At 37.7% G+C, this 14599-nt stretch overlaps 1 protein-coding gene across 2 annotated transcripts in view; it reads right to left on the minus strand.

Moving 5' to 3' along the window:
* Positions 1-14599, minus strand: part of elfn2b (extracellular leucine-rich repeat and fibronectin type III domain containing 2b) — a 98345-nt gene that overhangs the window by 65662 nt on the left and 18084 nt on the right. For both annotated transcript variants that reach the window (XM_065276780.2, XM_073813987.1), the window contains exon 2: positions 1415-1649. The gene's annotated coding sequence lies outside the window, so the exon portion shown is untranslated. The remainder of the gene's footprint in view (positions 1-1414; positions 1650-14599) is intronic.

A 14599-nucleotide genomic window follows, 5' to 3' on the forward strand; every position in this document is an offset into this window, starting at 1 on the left:
TAAAATACAGCAAACTTAACCTGAAAATTCAATTCAGTGTTTCCAATGTGTTGTGTGACTGATTTAGAAAACAAGAGTGGGATGGCATATTATTTTTCTGTTATTTTTCAATTTGTGTGTGCAAGGAGGGTGTTAAAGAAAATAAGGAAAGCATGACAGGTCAATCATCATTTAGAAAAACACAAACTGTCAGGCAGGTTTAACCCTTGGAGAACTGAGAACCATTAGTTCATAACAAGTGTTAAAGCATTAAACAAGCGTTTAGTACACACCCAATGGCCTAAGGAGCCACAATGATGGCATGATCTCGCATTCATTTTAGCTGTTTCTTAAAGGACAACAGTTTTTCTATATTTTACTATGTTCTTCCCTCAACATAGACAAATTAATACATACCTCATTTTCTCAATGCGTGCACTTAATCGTTGTACAGCGCGTCTATTTAACTTAGCACCATTAATTTATTAGAATCCAAACAGGATCGCCCCTGAGGTCGAAGTGCTGCAAACTAAGTGCTCTTCCACCATACAATATAGTTCTCATTTTTTATTCGCTTAGAAAATCGCCACGTTTTATTTTGTGCCACCATACTTACTCGTGTAACTACTCATGTAACAGTTTTTAAATAGGTAAAACATGGAAGCGTTTGGTGGCTTCTAAATTCATGACTGTTTGGATCCTAAGGAATGAATGTGGCTAGGCTAAATGCTAACACATTCACAATGTGCTGTACAAAGATTAAGTGCAAGCATTGAAAAAGGATAGGTATGTATTAATTTGTCTTAATTGAGGGAAGATCAAAGTATAATACTGAAAACCTGTGGTGTTTTCCTTTAAAGTCCCCATGTGGTGGATATAAAAAGTAAAAAAAAAGTTTTGTGTCTGAAATTGCTGAGTGTGGCATCTATTTACATACATACTATGATCCGAGGTGGTGCGAACGAGTGAAGTCTGGGACTCATTCGAATATTCATATCTCTACTCTGAGCTGTGCAATTGAGTAGAGGTGGAAACTAATTTGCATATCCATAGAACCATTTACTAAATGAGCCAAGGGTGTAGAGTTACATTAAAGCATTTGTCACAGAAAAAAGTTTTACATATGCTATTATGATGCTTAAAGATGAGTTTTAAGTGATGCAATTATCAACTACAGGGGGACTTTAATGGTTTCTTATGTCAACGTGCTGTGATGCATCTTGTACTATGAGTGTCTCACCACACATGGTGTCCCCCGTCGAGCCACAATGAGAGACAACACTAGACTAAAATACTAATATAAAATAAAGTCACAATTTTCAACATCAAGAATGTACAACAGATTTTAAACAGAGTTGAGAAACCCCCAATTACCTCAACTGCGTCTGGCTTTTTACATTTACAAAAATTCTCCTGCAAATGTGTCAGTTCTTACCTGATGTCACACCATTGATGTCTCACTGTTTATCTTCAGTTTGAGGAGGAGGTACAGGCAGTGTTGTTTTCGTCTTCTCTTACTCAGGGCAGTGTGTGCTGCGTATCAGGTGTGATGCCTGAAACAGATCTGTGGCTGCACACTTCACATATAAGCGGTCCTGATGCAGCAGTATTTAAGCTTTGGTTGAAATCCACTTGTCACAGGGAACGTGCTGGGAAACGGTGAGCCCGAGCTGCAGATAAGAGATGATGGCAGAGAGAAAGAGACGGTTATGGAGCTGGCACAACTTCTGAATAATGTTGTTTACAGTGCTGCAAAACCCACTTGGCTTTCCGAATTAGCACAAATCTAAATAAGGTGGCAGATTTGGCATAGTCTAGTCTGTCACAAAGTGACATCAGAGGAAGAGGGGAAAGAGGAAGGAAGAGGAAATCAGAAAGATACAGAAGAGTAGAATGGCTGACAGTCCAAAAGGGAGTGTAGGGACTATGTAACTTATATCTAAAATTTATACTTAGATCTAAGTAAATAATGCTGATTTATTTTAAAGGAGACATACAATGAAAATCAGACTTTTTCCATGTTTAAGTGCTATAATTGGGTCCCCAGTGCTGTTATCAACCTAGAAAATGCGAAAAAGATCAACCCAGTAACTTATTTTTGGTCAACCATTCTCTGCAAGCATGTGAAAAAATTGCTCATTAAAATTTGGCTCCCCTGGTGATGTCAGAAGGGGATAATACCGCCCCTTAATCTACACGATCCAACCACACCACTTCCATTTAGTACAGAGATCAGCTCATATGCATGTTAAATGACACCCCCAAAATTGCACATAGATTTATTTGGCATCCTAAAAATGTCTTGTGAAATTTACTACAAAACAGAACCAAGTATCACAATCCACATCACCAGTTAAGAAAATCAAGTCTCCAAACTATTTACACAAGAGAAAGACCGGTGGAGGAAATGGAGATAAACATTGATACACAGTTGGAGAGAGAGAGAGAGAGAGAGAGAGAGAGAGAGAGAGAGAGAGAGAGAGAATAAGAGATAAGTGTGATGGAATTAGCCTGAGGAGATCCGAGTATTGGCTGCCTGGTTGATGCAGTAATTTAACATAAACCCAAGTTCTGGTGCTGGTATTGGAAAAAGGGAGAGAAAGGTGGGAGAGAAAGAAATGATGTGGAAAGATCATTCCATCAATCACACACCCAAATCAATGAGTCAGGCAACCATGAGCAGAGCCACAGGAGAACAAAGATAAGAAGACTGGAGGATCTCCAGGATCTCTACTGATGTAAGAGGAGAACATGAGTGAACAGAAAAAGAGACTAAATCCCGACTAGATGGAGGGTGAGCCTCTAAACCCGAAGGTATACAAGGGACGTACGCATAAAGCCGAAGGTATACTAGGAACCGTCCGCGTGCAGCCCAAAATTTGAGATCACGCAGACAGTGCGCGTACAGTCAGCGTACAACAGCGCATGCGCGTGAAAATATTGAGACAGGACACTCCACTACAAACAATTAGACAAAGGAAATAGACAGCATTTGCACACATACTAGTGTTTTTTCTTCTTTAAATTAACTTCTTCCAAGAACAGAAACTGTAGAGCATTTTCTTCACTATGATGTTTGAATCCTGTTCTTTGTTTTCTTGTTGTTTGTTCTAAACTTTGTTTGCAATGGTGGATCGGCTACTTTTCTTCACCTTTCCAAAATGTTCTAATGAACTGTAAATGTCACCGAATCAGAGTTGACCTGATGGCCTGGTATAGTAATAATTTGACTAAGAACTCATTTGCTTACATGTTGAACACGGCCATCCACGCGTAGACGCAATGAGTATAGACCGTTTCATCGGACGCACGTGCAGTGACACAATTAAGCTTCTGGTCAGAACTTTACTTCTGGTTTCTGTTTGTTTAATGGTCGGACTAGTTGCTAACAGTGGCAGCCGGTGACTTCTTTTTTCGAGGGCGCTCAATGCGAAGTTCGTCACAACATGTATGTAGCCGGTCATGTGTGTGGTTCATTTTTTCTAAATATGTGTTCTGTGCTTTGAGAGATCCTGTGTGCATCATGTGTCTTGTCCAAATAAGTGCCTGCTGAACTCATGCGTAGTCAGAGTTTACTGTTAAGTAGGGTGCCCATTCGTGCCAGTTCCGCCGGACACGTCCCGAACATGTTTTCGGGTTCGTTCTCCGGAAGTCGCGTTGCTCGACCGCATACGTCATCAAGGTTCTCACATTTCAGTTAAAATACATTAGAAAATTAAGATTTATTTCTTTAAAGACATACAATCATTGTAATTTCATTCTTACCTTGAAATGTAACAGTTGCTTTTCTGAAATTGAACCCGAAATATTAATCCTTGATGACGTATGCGGTCGACCAACGCGACTTCCGCAGAATGCACCCGAAAACATGTTCGGGACGTGTCTGGCGTGTGTTTTGTTACCGTGAGCGTCTCTTTTATCACAAACGGTTTTGACGCGTGTGCAGCAGGCACTTATTTTGACAAAACACATGATGCACACAGGATCTCTCGACACACAGAACACATATATTGGAAAAGGGAACCAGACACATGACACTCCGATCACTTATTTCGAATTAGCGCCCCTCGGATGAGCAGTCATGAGTCACCACTGGTTGCTAAACTGAACTATTGTAAAAATACATCATCGAAAATAACAAATGTTTTGGTTTCCTAGGTAATCTATGTGTTGTTTATTTTGCTTGTTATATAAATAAATTACTTTAAAAGGACTTTGTTGTTATTTATTCTCAGCGAAGTTTACCAGAAGATACGTGTTTTCCACGAATGCCGCTTGTTTATGTTGTTACTGCTGAAATCATCTATATTTTGTCCACGAGCCGTGCGAACAGTGTGAATCTATGATGACACATTTCCATTTATATCTTATTTCTTGTATCTTATTTCTTTGTTTCTTATTTTAGATCTAATTTAGAGACATGTTTGTTTAAGCACTTACATATATTCAAGTAAAATACTAACAAATTACAGGTCATACCACTCTGTGATATTTTATAGTCTTTTTTTATTTTTGGTGATTCTCAGCTACTGATCATCATTTCCTTTAATTGTAGAGAAAACAGCCGCATAACTATACTTCAAAACTTCACTCCATGGAAGAAAGAAATTAATTAAAGTCTGGAACGACATGATGGTGAATAAATGATGACAGAATTTTCATTTCTGGATGAACTATTCATTTGCCAATAAAGCTTTGTTGACTCAGAGAGAGAGAGAGAGAGAGAGAGAGAGAAAGACAGAGAGAGAAAGACAGACAGACAGACAGAGGGAGATTGAGGTCTACAACATTGATGACTTGAGGCAGGTAAATGAAGAAAGAGATAGAATCATGCCACAGTGGAGGAGGAGTAAAATAAGGCAGAGGTTGTGTAGGAGGAATGCTCTTTATTATGCTGTTGTCCCTGGCAACAGCCACTTTCTCTCCCATCTTCATCTTTCTCTTCCACACCTCCTCTTACTCCAGCCTCTGCTGTTCACCGCTGGCCTTTTCTGCTTTTGGCCTCATCCTACTTCGCTTTTTTCACCCCGTCACTCTCTGCCTTGCCGTTGTTGAACCGTATTTGCTTTCTATTTCTACATCATCACATTCATTTCCATTTCAATTCAGTCTCTTGCTTTGTCTTTGTCCACGAGCACGGTGAATTAATGAGCTCTCAGTTTCCTCACAGTGGCACTAAAGGGAGGAGAGTTTGTCAGTCGGTCTGTGGATCTCTAATACGCTAATCCGTGAATTCATTTACAAAGACATGTGCACTGGCACAGTGTACTATTCAGCTGAAAGGCGGTGATGTCACACACACACACACACACACACACACACACACCTTTAACCTGCATACCTAGTGGTACTGTGGCTGGCACTATATTATAGTAAATAAATGATGTAAGACAGTTCTTGGCGATAAGGTCTTGGTGATAAACAATAATATACTCAGGGAAACGCTGACAGTAACAGCTTAGACTGACCTCTAGGGATCTGTTGCGTTCCTAACGCTGTTCATTATAGCAGATATGAGTCCTGATATGTATTGGCCTTCTGCTAGCCAGATGCAAACATACTTTTTCAATTTTCAGATGAATTAAATCACCAGACTGGAGCACAGGTATGGTTATTTTTAAGAGCACGAACTTTAGCCTCTGACTTTTTGTCTGGTACCCTGCGGCCCCCTCAGTTTCCATTGTGTTCTCATTTTTTGTTTTTCGGGTTTTCTGGGAAGTACAGCCAGAGAGACAAATTTGATTTTTCACAGATTCAACCACAGAAAGCTGTGGCTTGTAAGTGTTAAAAGAGTCATGATGTTAAAATGGTCATGCAGAGTTCATTTATAGCGCAGTGGGTCGGTTATTACTGCTGGCCTGGGCGATGAACAGATCAAGGAGCTTTTTATACAAATCATTTTGTTGAGAACTTAGACCCTAGCCTTAACTTGTGATTTCATGTAATTCCTTAGATGATATCAGCTTTGAGAATAAATTAAGTGTTTAGATGCAAAACCCTCTGAATGTCTGACATGTTTTCTTTGTAAATGAGCATTTTTATCAGGCTCACATGTTTAGGTTCAGTAATGTCACTAAAGGCAATGAAAATGTTATAAGGTAGTCATTTCATTGGTATTTTCTTTTGCTGCAAAACCCTCTAAGTGCATGCAAGCTTTTTTACAAAACAAATTTAAATTTAAAAGGTAGAAAATAAGAAACATTAAGTGGCGCTGTGATGGATGTGGCTGCCACATTCTGGTTGTATTTAAGGCTGTGTATCGCCAACAATTCCGATACGATACGTATCCCGATACAAGGGTCCCGATACGATGCGCATCATGATACAAGACTATTTTGAATTACATTTTTGTTCAGAATTTAGTAACATTATTATTATTATTATTTTTATTTTTATTTGTTTATTGTACATTGAATAAGCAGTGTTGTAACAGTTGTGTTTTTGCCATTCATTTATTAGCTATTAGAAATATTTAAAATCCCAGAGTTAGTACTTAACTTATGTTTTTTTAAAAGCAGTTTTACAAAGATGGTGCCTAACTCTTGTCTCTCATTATTCTACATCTATGAATATATCTATAAACCTGCAGTCAGACTTAATACTATTTAATAGAAATCAGATTATTAATGTGACAGTTATAGTTTGAAGTAGCTCTGTATCTCTTCTCTAGACGTACACTTTTCACATGCAAATCTTTGTAGTGTTTCTTCTCAAATGCGTTAGTACTGTTTTATAAGATAGTGGCTAATAAAGCCCTTTGCAGTAGTATAGGCTAAGATATCTGCGCTTTCATACTGAACTCATTGACTTAAATGGGCGCGCGAGAGAGAGAGAGCGCGAGTACACGGCTCACTATGCAGACACGTGCGCCAGCGAGACAGACACGCAAAGTGAAAGTATACCCCGCCACCTTTAACTCTACGTACTCCGCGGGACACATGCGTCCTTTCCATATGGATCACGGATCAACAGCAATTCGTCACGTTACTTTCAAAAGTACATCCGAATCGATACGGAAGGTGCTGTATCGATGCGCGCATCGTCAGGCATCCATGACGATGTATCGTCGTATCGATATTTTGAACACAGCACTAGGTATTCAGGACAAACTACTCACAAGAGAGTCAAGTTTAAATGTGATCCACAGTTGTTTTGACATTTGTTATCCATGCATGAAAATTGACATGGCGTTTAGTGGATTTTGCCAACAAACCTATTTCTGAAGAGAATTAAGAGAATTTGAAGCGGTATTTAATAAAACTTTCAAGAGCATTCGGTTAATATCATTTACTCATTTTGACATCTAAGCTCTTCATATGTTTCTGTGTGTGTAAATACATGAACCTGTCTGTGTCCCAAGGTCTCATAATCAAGATATGTGGTCTGTGTTTAAAAATTAATTTGTGGCCAAATCGTTATTTATAGTAATTATATCCTTAATCTAATCATCTGCATTTCATCTCAGATCATTGAATATCGATAAGGTTTCAGCTTCAATATCATTACACCTACGCTGGTCCCGATGCACCTGTTGCAGTCCTGCTTCACTTTTAACTTAGTAACTGATGCTCTGTACCAAATAGGATACCTTATGGGTCCTTACGATCTTGTGAACTTTAATGGCTAATGTCCATAAAACAGTAGGGTGATTCTAATGGGTGCTTATGAGTAGCCCCTTTTGCAGCTACTGTTTCCTTGTTGCTCAGTGCACATTATCTGCGGATACATCTCAGTAGTTCAGTATCTTTCTTGAAAAAAAAACAAGGAGCATTGTTTCTGACCCAGGAAGCATATACACTAATTGGCTATTACTGTAAAAGTTCTCAGCAGAACATAAATGAAATTGAAATGAAAGGCACTATGTTCATACTTCAGCTAATGACTGGTGCCTCCCAGAGTCGTATAATAACAGAGTTACGAAACGCTTTGATCTCGCCGCCGCGCGGTCACGTGATTCATGTAACGTTCTACAGTTCCAAACCAAGCAGGGCTGTCAATCTGTTTGCATAGGTTTTCAGCTATTTTAGGTAAATATTAGCTTGTAATGGGAATTGATCACTATACTTACTGTGTTTATAACGTTTTTTTTACTAGGGAGTGATGGAAATACAGTAAATCAGTTAATAAAGATAAACAGTTAATTGTGACCCAAATATAACTGTGGTTATCTATACCAACTACAGCAACACAGTTTATCTTTTATTTTTGTAGCAAAATATGGCTATATAAATGGCTATCAATCTGCTAAAAACATAATTCCTACACTTTTACTATATTAAAATCACAAAAAAGATCGCCAACGCGGTTATTTGTAACAGTGAAGCATAACAGAAACACACTAAATTCATATTTTAAATTCACATTAAATGTTATCATACATGATTTTCGAGGATACATCACTCGTATTACTTACCAAACACAATGAAACACATAGCAGCATTGTGAAGCAGTGTGACTTTCTTATAAGGCATTTAGCTTGTCGTTGTTGCCCCCTAGTGTTACTCGTAATATATAAAAAAGATAAGTATAAAGTAGATGGCCACCAGTAATAAAATATTAAACCATTAAATCTATATTATTCACACATTATACACAACTCATTAAAATATAAAAATTAGTTATTATTAACGATAATCATTACCTACAGCAGAGTTCATAAAATATCACTGTTGACTATATTAATGAAATGTCCGAAAATGTAAAGAGAAACGGTAATTTCATCGATTTACCAGCAGGTGCCATTGAAATGAATGGGCTTCAGTGCTGCGTTTGGAACTATGCGTCACTACCGGTCACTACATGAAACGCTGTTACTTCCGCATTCCATTCTTACAATGGACGTCTATGTGAGTGTCGTAACTCTATTATTATACGACTCTGGTGCCTCCTATTAGCATCTTTTGCAGCAGCTGTTAAAGTGATTGATGTGCCCTGCATATATTCTACAACTTACAACACAGCTGTTATTTTAACTCATTCACCCTGTTCACATACGCAAAAACAGTATGGTAATGCAATCAGTTTACAAATGCCGTGTAAAAATATTTTCATATTCGTGCAAGGCAGCGGATGCAATATACTGTGAGTAATACATGACTGTCCATTTCTTCCATGTATGACTCAAACTAGCACAAAAACACACATTTATTTACACCATAAGAGAGATATTCGTACACTGACAGAATAAAGGTACAAAAGCTGTCACTGACATGGTACCCTTTTAAAAGGTTTTAAAATGTGGGTCTTAAATATGTGAAAGTGAAAGCCGTACTGAAGGTCTGTGAACCATGGGAGCTTTGATTTGCCAGGGACAGTGATTGAAACGTAAAGTAACCAATCACATTTCGCTTTGTGCCGCGTCATGTTCAGGGGCTTGGAGATGTCGCCGCTATAACAGACCGGTGTGCAACCACCATTCACAAATGTCTCTAAAGTTTATAACAACAATAGCAAAGAGTTAAAATACCTTGCATACTTGCAGTGTTTATTCGATCTTGATTAGGCTTATTGTCACCAATGTAAACATGAGAGCTTTCTTTTTCGATCAGATGGCTTGGTGTTGTTTGGGTCCGAGCGGACCGTTAAAGATCCCGACAGACATCTCCCAGAAATCCTGTGAAATATGCAACCAATCAAAGGACGACTTCGAAGTTTTTACAGAAAAGTGGTTCATATGCATCAGACGTTCATCCAACAGTTTGTGGTCGTAACGTCTGAGACTAGGTTAAATATAAACGAACCCAACAGTTGGGCTATAAATTAAGGGAAAATATTGGTAGCGATTTTCAATTTAGAATGTAATATGCAATATGGCAATGCAATATGCTGTGTCTGGCTTGAAGCAATAATTGACAGGGCGGAGGCATGGTCTACTCGAAATGCATTTTGCTACATCCATCGCACGGTATGTAAATGAAAATGCCATCTCAAGTGTCCTACCTGTAAATGTAAATGCATTTCAGCTTTATTTTTTGTGTTAAATCTTGATAGTGAGTTGCTGTAAAAAAGTTTAGATTATCTTAAAGACGTTCATCAAATACTTTTGCTTCAAATTCGCTTAATTCCGACCACTGGCCATTCAGAAATACCATTTGTTGGCAGAATCCTTTAAAATTCACAACTAACAACCTTTACATTGCCATTAAAGTGAAATTACTAAACCTAAACATAAGAACCTCATAAAAACGCTCATTTATAAGAAAACATGTCAGACGCACTTAGAGTGTTTTGCATCTGAACACTTGCCTTATTTTGTGTAGAATAAAATATTTAACTTTGATGGCTACATGGCAGCATTAAGCATATAATATATCATATCTATCGTAAAAATATCTATCACCTCGGGTGTGCATTATTTTTCAATAATTCAACGCCCCGCAGTCAATTATTCCGCTTAAACTACGGTTACCACATCTCAAGATATTGATCACATGATATATTTAAAGGGATTCGTCTGTTTTTTTGTACTTAAATCGCTATTGTGAGTAGGACTATTTCTTCTGCGTCTCATCCAACAGCTCTTTTGCCATTTTAAAGCTGGCAATGGAGGTTTACACCATTGATAGCATTCTTTTGCAGTTATTAATGAAGTTATTAGAAACAGAGCGAGAACCACAGAGACACAAAGAGAGAAAGAAAAATAGAGAGAAAGGGCGAGCAAGAGAGAGAGAGAGAGATTGTGAGAACGAGGCTACCTCTGTGCATCTCTAAACAGCGCTGTTTTGCCTCATAAAATCGTCTGTCAAGTTGTTTTTGTTAGTCCGTTATTACAGTTAACTATGCAAAGTGATTTGGAACTGTAATGCGGTCAAGAGAGACGCCTGGAACTACGTTCGCCGTGCACTTCCCAGATAATAATTGCAAACCTCAGAACGTTCATCAGCCAATCAGATTCAAGCATTCAATAGTATAAATAAAATTAATGCTTATTTTAAAACTAAGCATTTTTATGCTTTTCAAATGTTAAAAAACAAGGGCCTGCTTATCATGGGCCTGCAGTAGGGTGCATGGATTTTCCGCAATAGGTGAGAACAAAGTGCTGTTAAAAGAAAGAAATAACTATGCCAGTATGAAGCAGAATGGTGTTTTAGCAGCAGTCAAACGGTGCAGCCTACAGAGAGGAGAGTATTTTACCATCTGCTATAAGTAAGCACTGAGACTCCAAAACCCAAGTCATAAGGTGTCTTTTAAAACATATGCGTTATCTTCCTACTACATGCATGTGTCACATTTGAAACCTTTCTAATAAACAGGGCGACATGCCAAATGGTTAGTCATTGTTTATTTATCCAGTTTTGCACCCATGACTCGATCTATTGCCTTCAGCACTAAGGGTGACTCATTACCTGCAGAATTAACCCCGCCAGTCTAACTAATATAAAATATTAACAAGGGAACATGAAAGTAAGAGAAAAAATCGATAAAGAAAAACAGTGACCTCTTGGGAAATGAACACCTCATTAGACCCTGAGGACGTGCATCATACAGACAAGTATTATATAATATGTCAATTATCTCTGTGTGTTTGCATCAATATCACAAAATATTGATAAGTATATTGGTTCCAAAAAAAGCAAGGAAATACGTTACCTCTGGACGTTTCTCAATTCGAAGGCTGCAGCCTCCGGAGGTCGCATGTGCAGCCTGCATACGTTATCAAGACTGGTTTATTCTAAGTTAACTGAGCATTACATTCACAAGTCATAAACATACTACAACAATTTACGATTAACTAAGAATAATAGTCAACTTTATAATTGTTAATATTCTGAAATAAGACCTTGAAATTCTTGATGACAAATGCAGCTTAGAAATGCGACCTCTGGAGGCTGCAGCGTTCCCTTCTTCAGATTGAGAAACAGCCTCTGTATTACCACCACAAGTTCCCCATCAGTTTTTAGCAGGAAGGGAACATTGTAACATGGCTGCGTTTCCCCTGATGCCTCAAAATATTGATCCTTTTTTAAAGTTTTAAGGTTAGCCAGTTTGAGTTTACAAAAGCACAGGTGCTATTTATTCTAAAATTATTAATGTCAACATTGTTTATGTTTAACAGCTAACAAATTTTAAGTTACTCATCTTAAGGGGTCTAAAAAAAGGAGAAGAGACTTTTAAGACACTTTATTATAACTGAAAGTCCTGTGTGGCACAGTTTTGCTTGATTGCAATAAATGTTTTTGTAAAAAAAAAGAGAGAATCGTGTGAAGAGATTCGTGATCTCATTTTACATGGAGAAAAATCATGATCCATATTTGAGCAAGAATCATGGAGCCCTAAGCTTGGCCTATCAAATTGATACCAGCCCCAGGTTACACAAACAAGGCTTCAGGTTAGTCCTAGACTAAAACAAAAGTACATAAAAAATACTGACAGTATAAAATAAAGTTTATAAAACGGCTCGTTCTGGTTTTTCATTCTGATTGGTTGAAACGCGTTCTAAGCCGTGATAAAATACCCCGGTAAACCCACGGTTCAGACCGTATTACATAAGTATCACTGCGCCACTGTTGCTGCGTACTGATTTATGAAAATAAACACCACAGTCTTTAATAATTTTTAAATTTTTCTACATTTGCACAATTATGGCGATATCCAGATAAATGTCATAGATATTGTTGAGTCATTTCGTCAATAAAGAGAAAACGTTCTCTCAGTTGTTTTTGTCTTAAATTGATATTTCCGCTATTATCCACTAGATGGCAATCTTACCCAACTTAAACACTGACGGATTTACTCGACACAACAGCATTGTGGTGGATTTAGCATGACGTGTAAGTTTTGATGGCTCTGAATCTGATCTCTTACAAAAGTTCTTCACAAAAATGGAATTATCTCCGCTTTTAGCTGAAAATTTGAGAGGTGATAACTGATAAGAGAAGAAATGAAGGTAGGATGAAACGTTTTTTTTTTTGGTTTTGTTGTTGTTGTTTGAAAGTGGATGGTCTGTTCTTTCATTTGATATTTTATGTTTATTAAAAGAAGATAATTTTTTCTGTAAGGCATTAAACTAAAACTGGGTGGTAACTTAAAAAAAAACGCTGACGAGGAAAGAGTTAAGCATGCTTCCAAGCATTTTTGATCATCACTTCAACAGTTGCATGATATAAATGTTAATGTATAAATTAAATTAGATGAATCGTGATTTATAAAATAAACACCACAGTCTTAAATCATATTTTCATTGTGTCTTTGCTGCGTCTGTGTTGGTTGGGAACTGCGCTCTGTTGCAGCCACTCTTGATTCTGAGGAACTACTTTGTTTGGCGGAAGACTTATATTTGTACCAATATAATTACAACTTATTTGTGTTTTATTTTATGAAATCCTGCTATGTATATAAAGTAACCGTTTTATAAAAGCAATAAGTCCCGCGAAGCAGTGGGGTTACAGTGCATTTTATAACAGCTAAGGGGGTTTTAGGCACTCCGCTTCGTGTCGTGCCTAACAACGCCCCTTAGCTGTTATAAAATGCACTGGTAACCCACTGTTTCTTGGGGCTTATTGCTCTAGTCAATCACAGATCATTCAGGAGCTTTACACATCCTTACTCTGTTCTGTCCATTCACATATAATTTTCTTAATTTGATATTGAAAGATATTACATTACATTAGCTCACAGTAGACTGTATTTCATATGACTGTATTAACCTGTTCACGTCTTTTCTTTAAAATGGATGCAAGTTTAAACCTCAGATGACAATATCCATGAATCTGGGCCACATGCTGAATTTGCAAAGGTCACAATGCCTCTATTTTTCTCTTGGCACAGAGCAGATGAACAATACTGGCTCATGTGCAAAAAATGTAGGTTATTATTCATCAATAAATCCTATTATTTAAAACGTTTGGAACAGATGAGCATTAACTAAATAATATTAGGCAACACAAACAAAAAACAAACAAATCAAAGTAAAATAATTTTAAGCGTAAAGTATACCTCAGCAGATAAAACTAAGCTGCGTCCAGCAAAGTATCATACTGTATATATTTTTCTTTATTCCACTGCATAAAACAAGTAACACATTCTACTGCCACTTCATTATTTCATGCAAAACATCAGGAAACTTGATCAAGCTGCTAATCCACCACCATAAGATTGAGGACCATGAGTTTCCCTGAAAGAAGATAAGAGTATGCAGCATTTGTACTGAACTCTGCATTTCTGGCTTCTTGCAAAGTCTTTATGCAGTGCAGATGTGCTCATGCCACACAGCTTGGCACTTCTTTCACCATCTTGGCTGACATAAAGCCAGATTCCCAAATCTCCACCATGAAGTTGTGTGAACTGCTTTCTCTGCACAAGAAACAGAAGGTCAGGAAGTTATTGGACCAGTGTCCAATTCTCCAGATTCTCCAGCACACCAAGACAGACCAAAGTAGGTCATACTGACATACATCCAACAAATCAGATTTAGGATTGAGTGCTTTCTGATTTCCAAGTTTTAATGACAAGGAACATGGTGTGGTTTTACCAGCCAGGGACTGTCATCAGTCAAATGTTCAGGGTGTCAATGTGTGAGTTCCTCAGGCTTATTAGGAGTGAATGCTTTGTTACTTCATATTAAAAGTGTCACTTTTGAGCTACAAACAGCTTGACATGTAGTGTATATGGAAAGGAAGTG

Source organism: Paramisgurnus dabryanus, chromosome 3 (genome assembly GCF_030506205.2).
Source record: "Paramisgurnus dabryanus chromosome 3, PD_genome_1.1, whole genome shotgun sequence".
Classification (NCBI taxonomy): Eukaryota; Metazoa; Chordata; class Actinopteri; order Cypriniformes; family Cobitidae; genus Paramisgurnus; species Paramisgurnus dabryanus.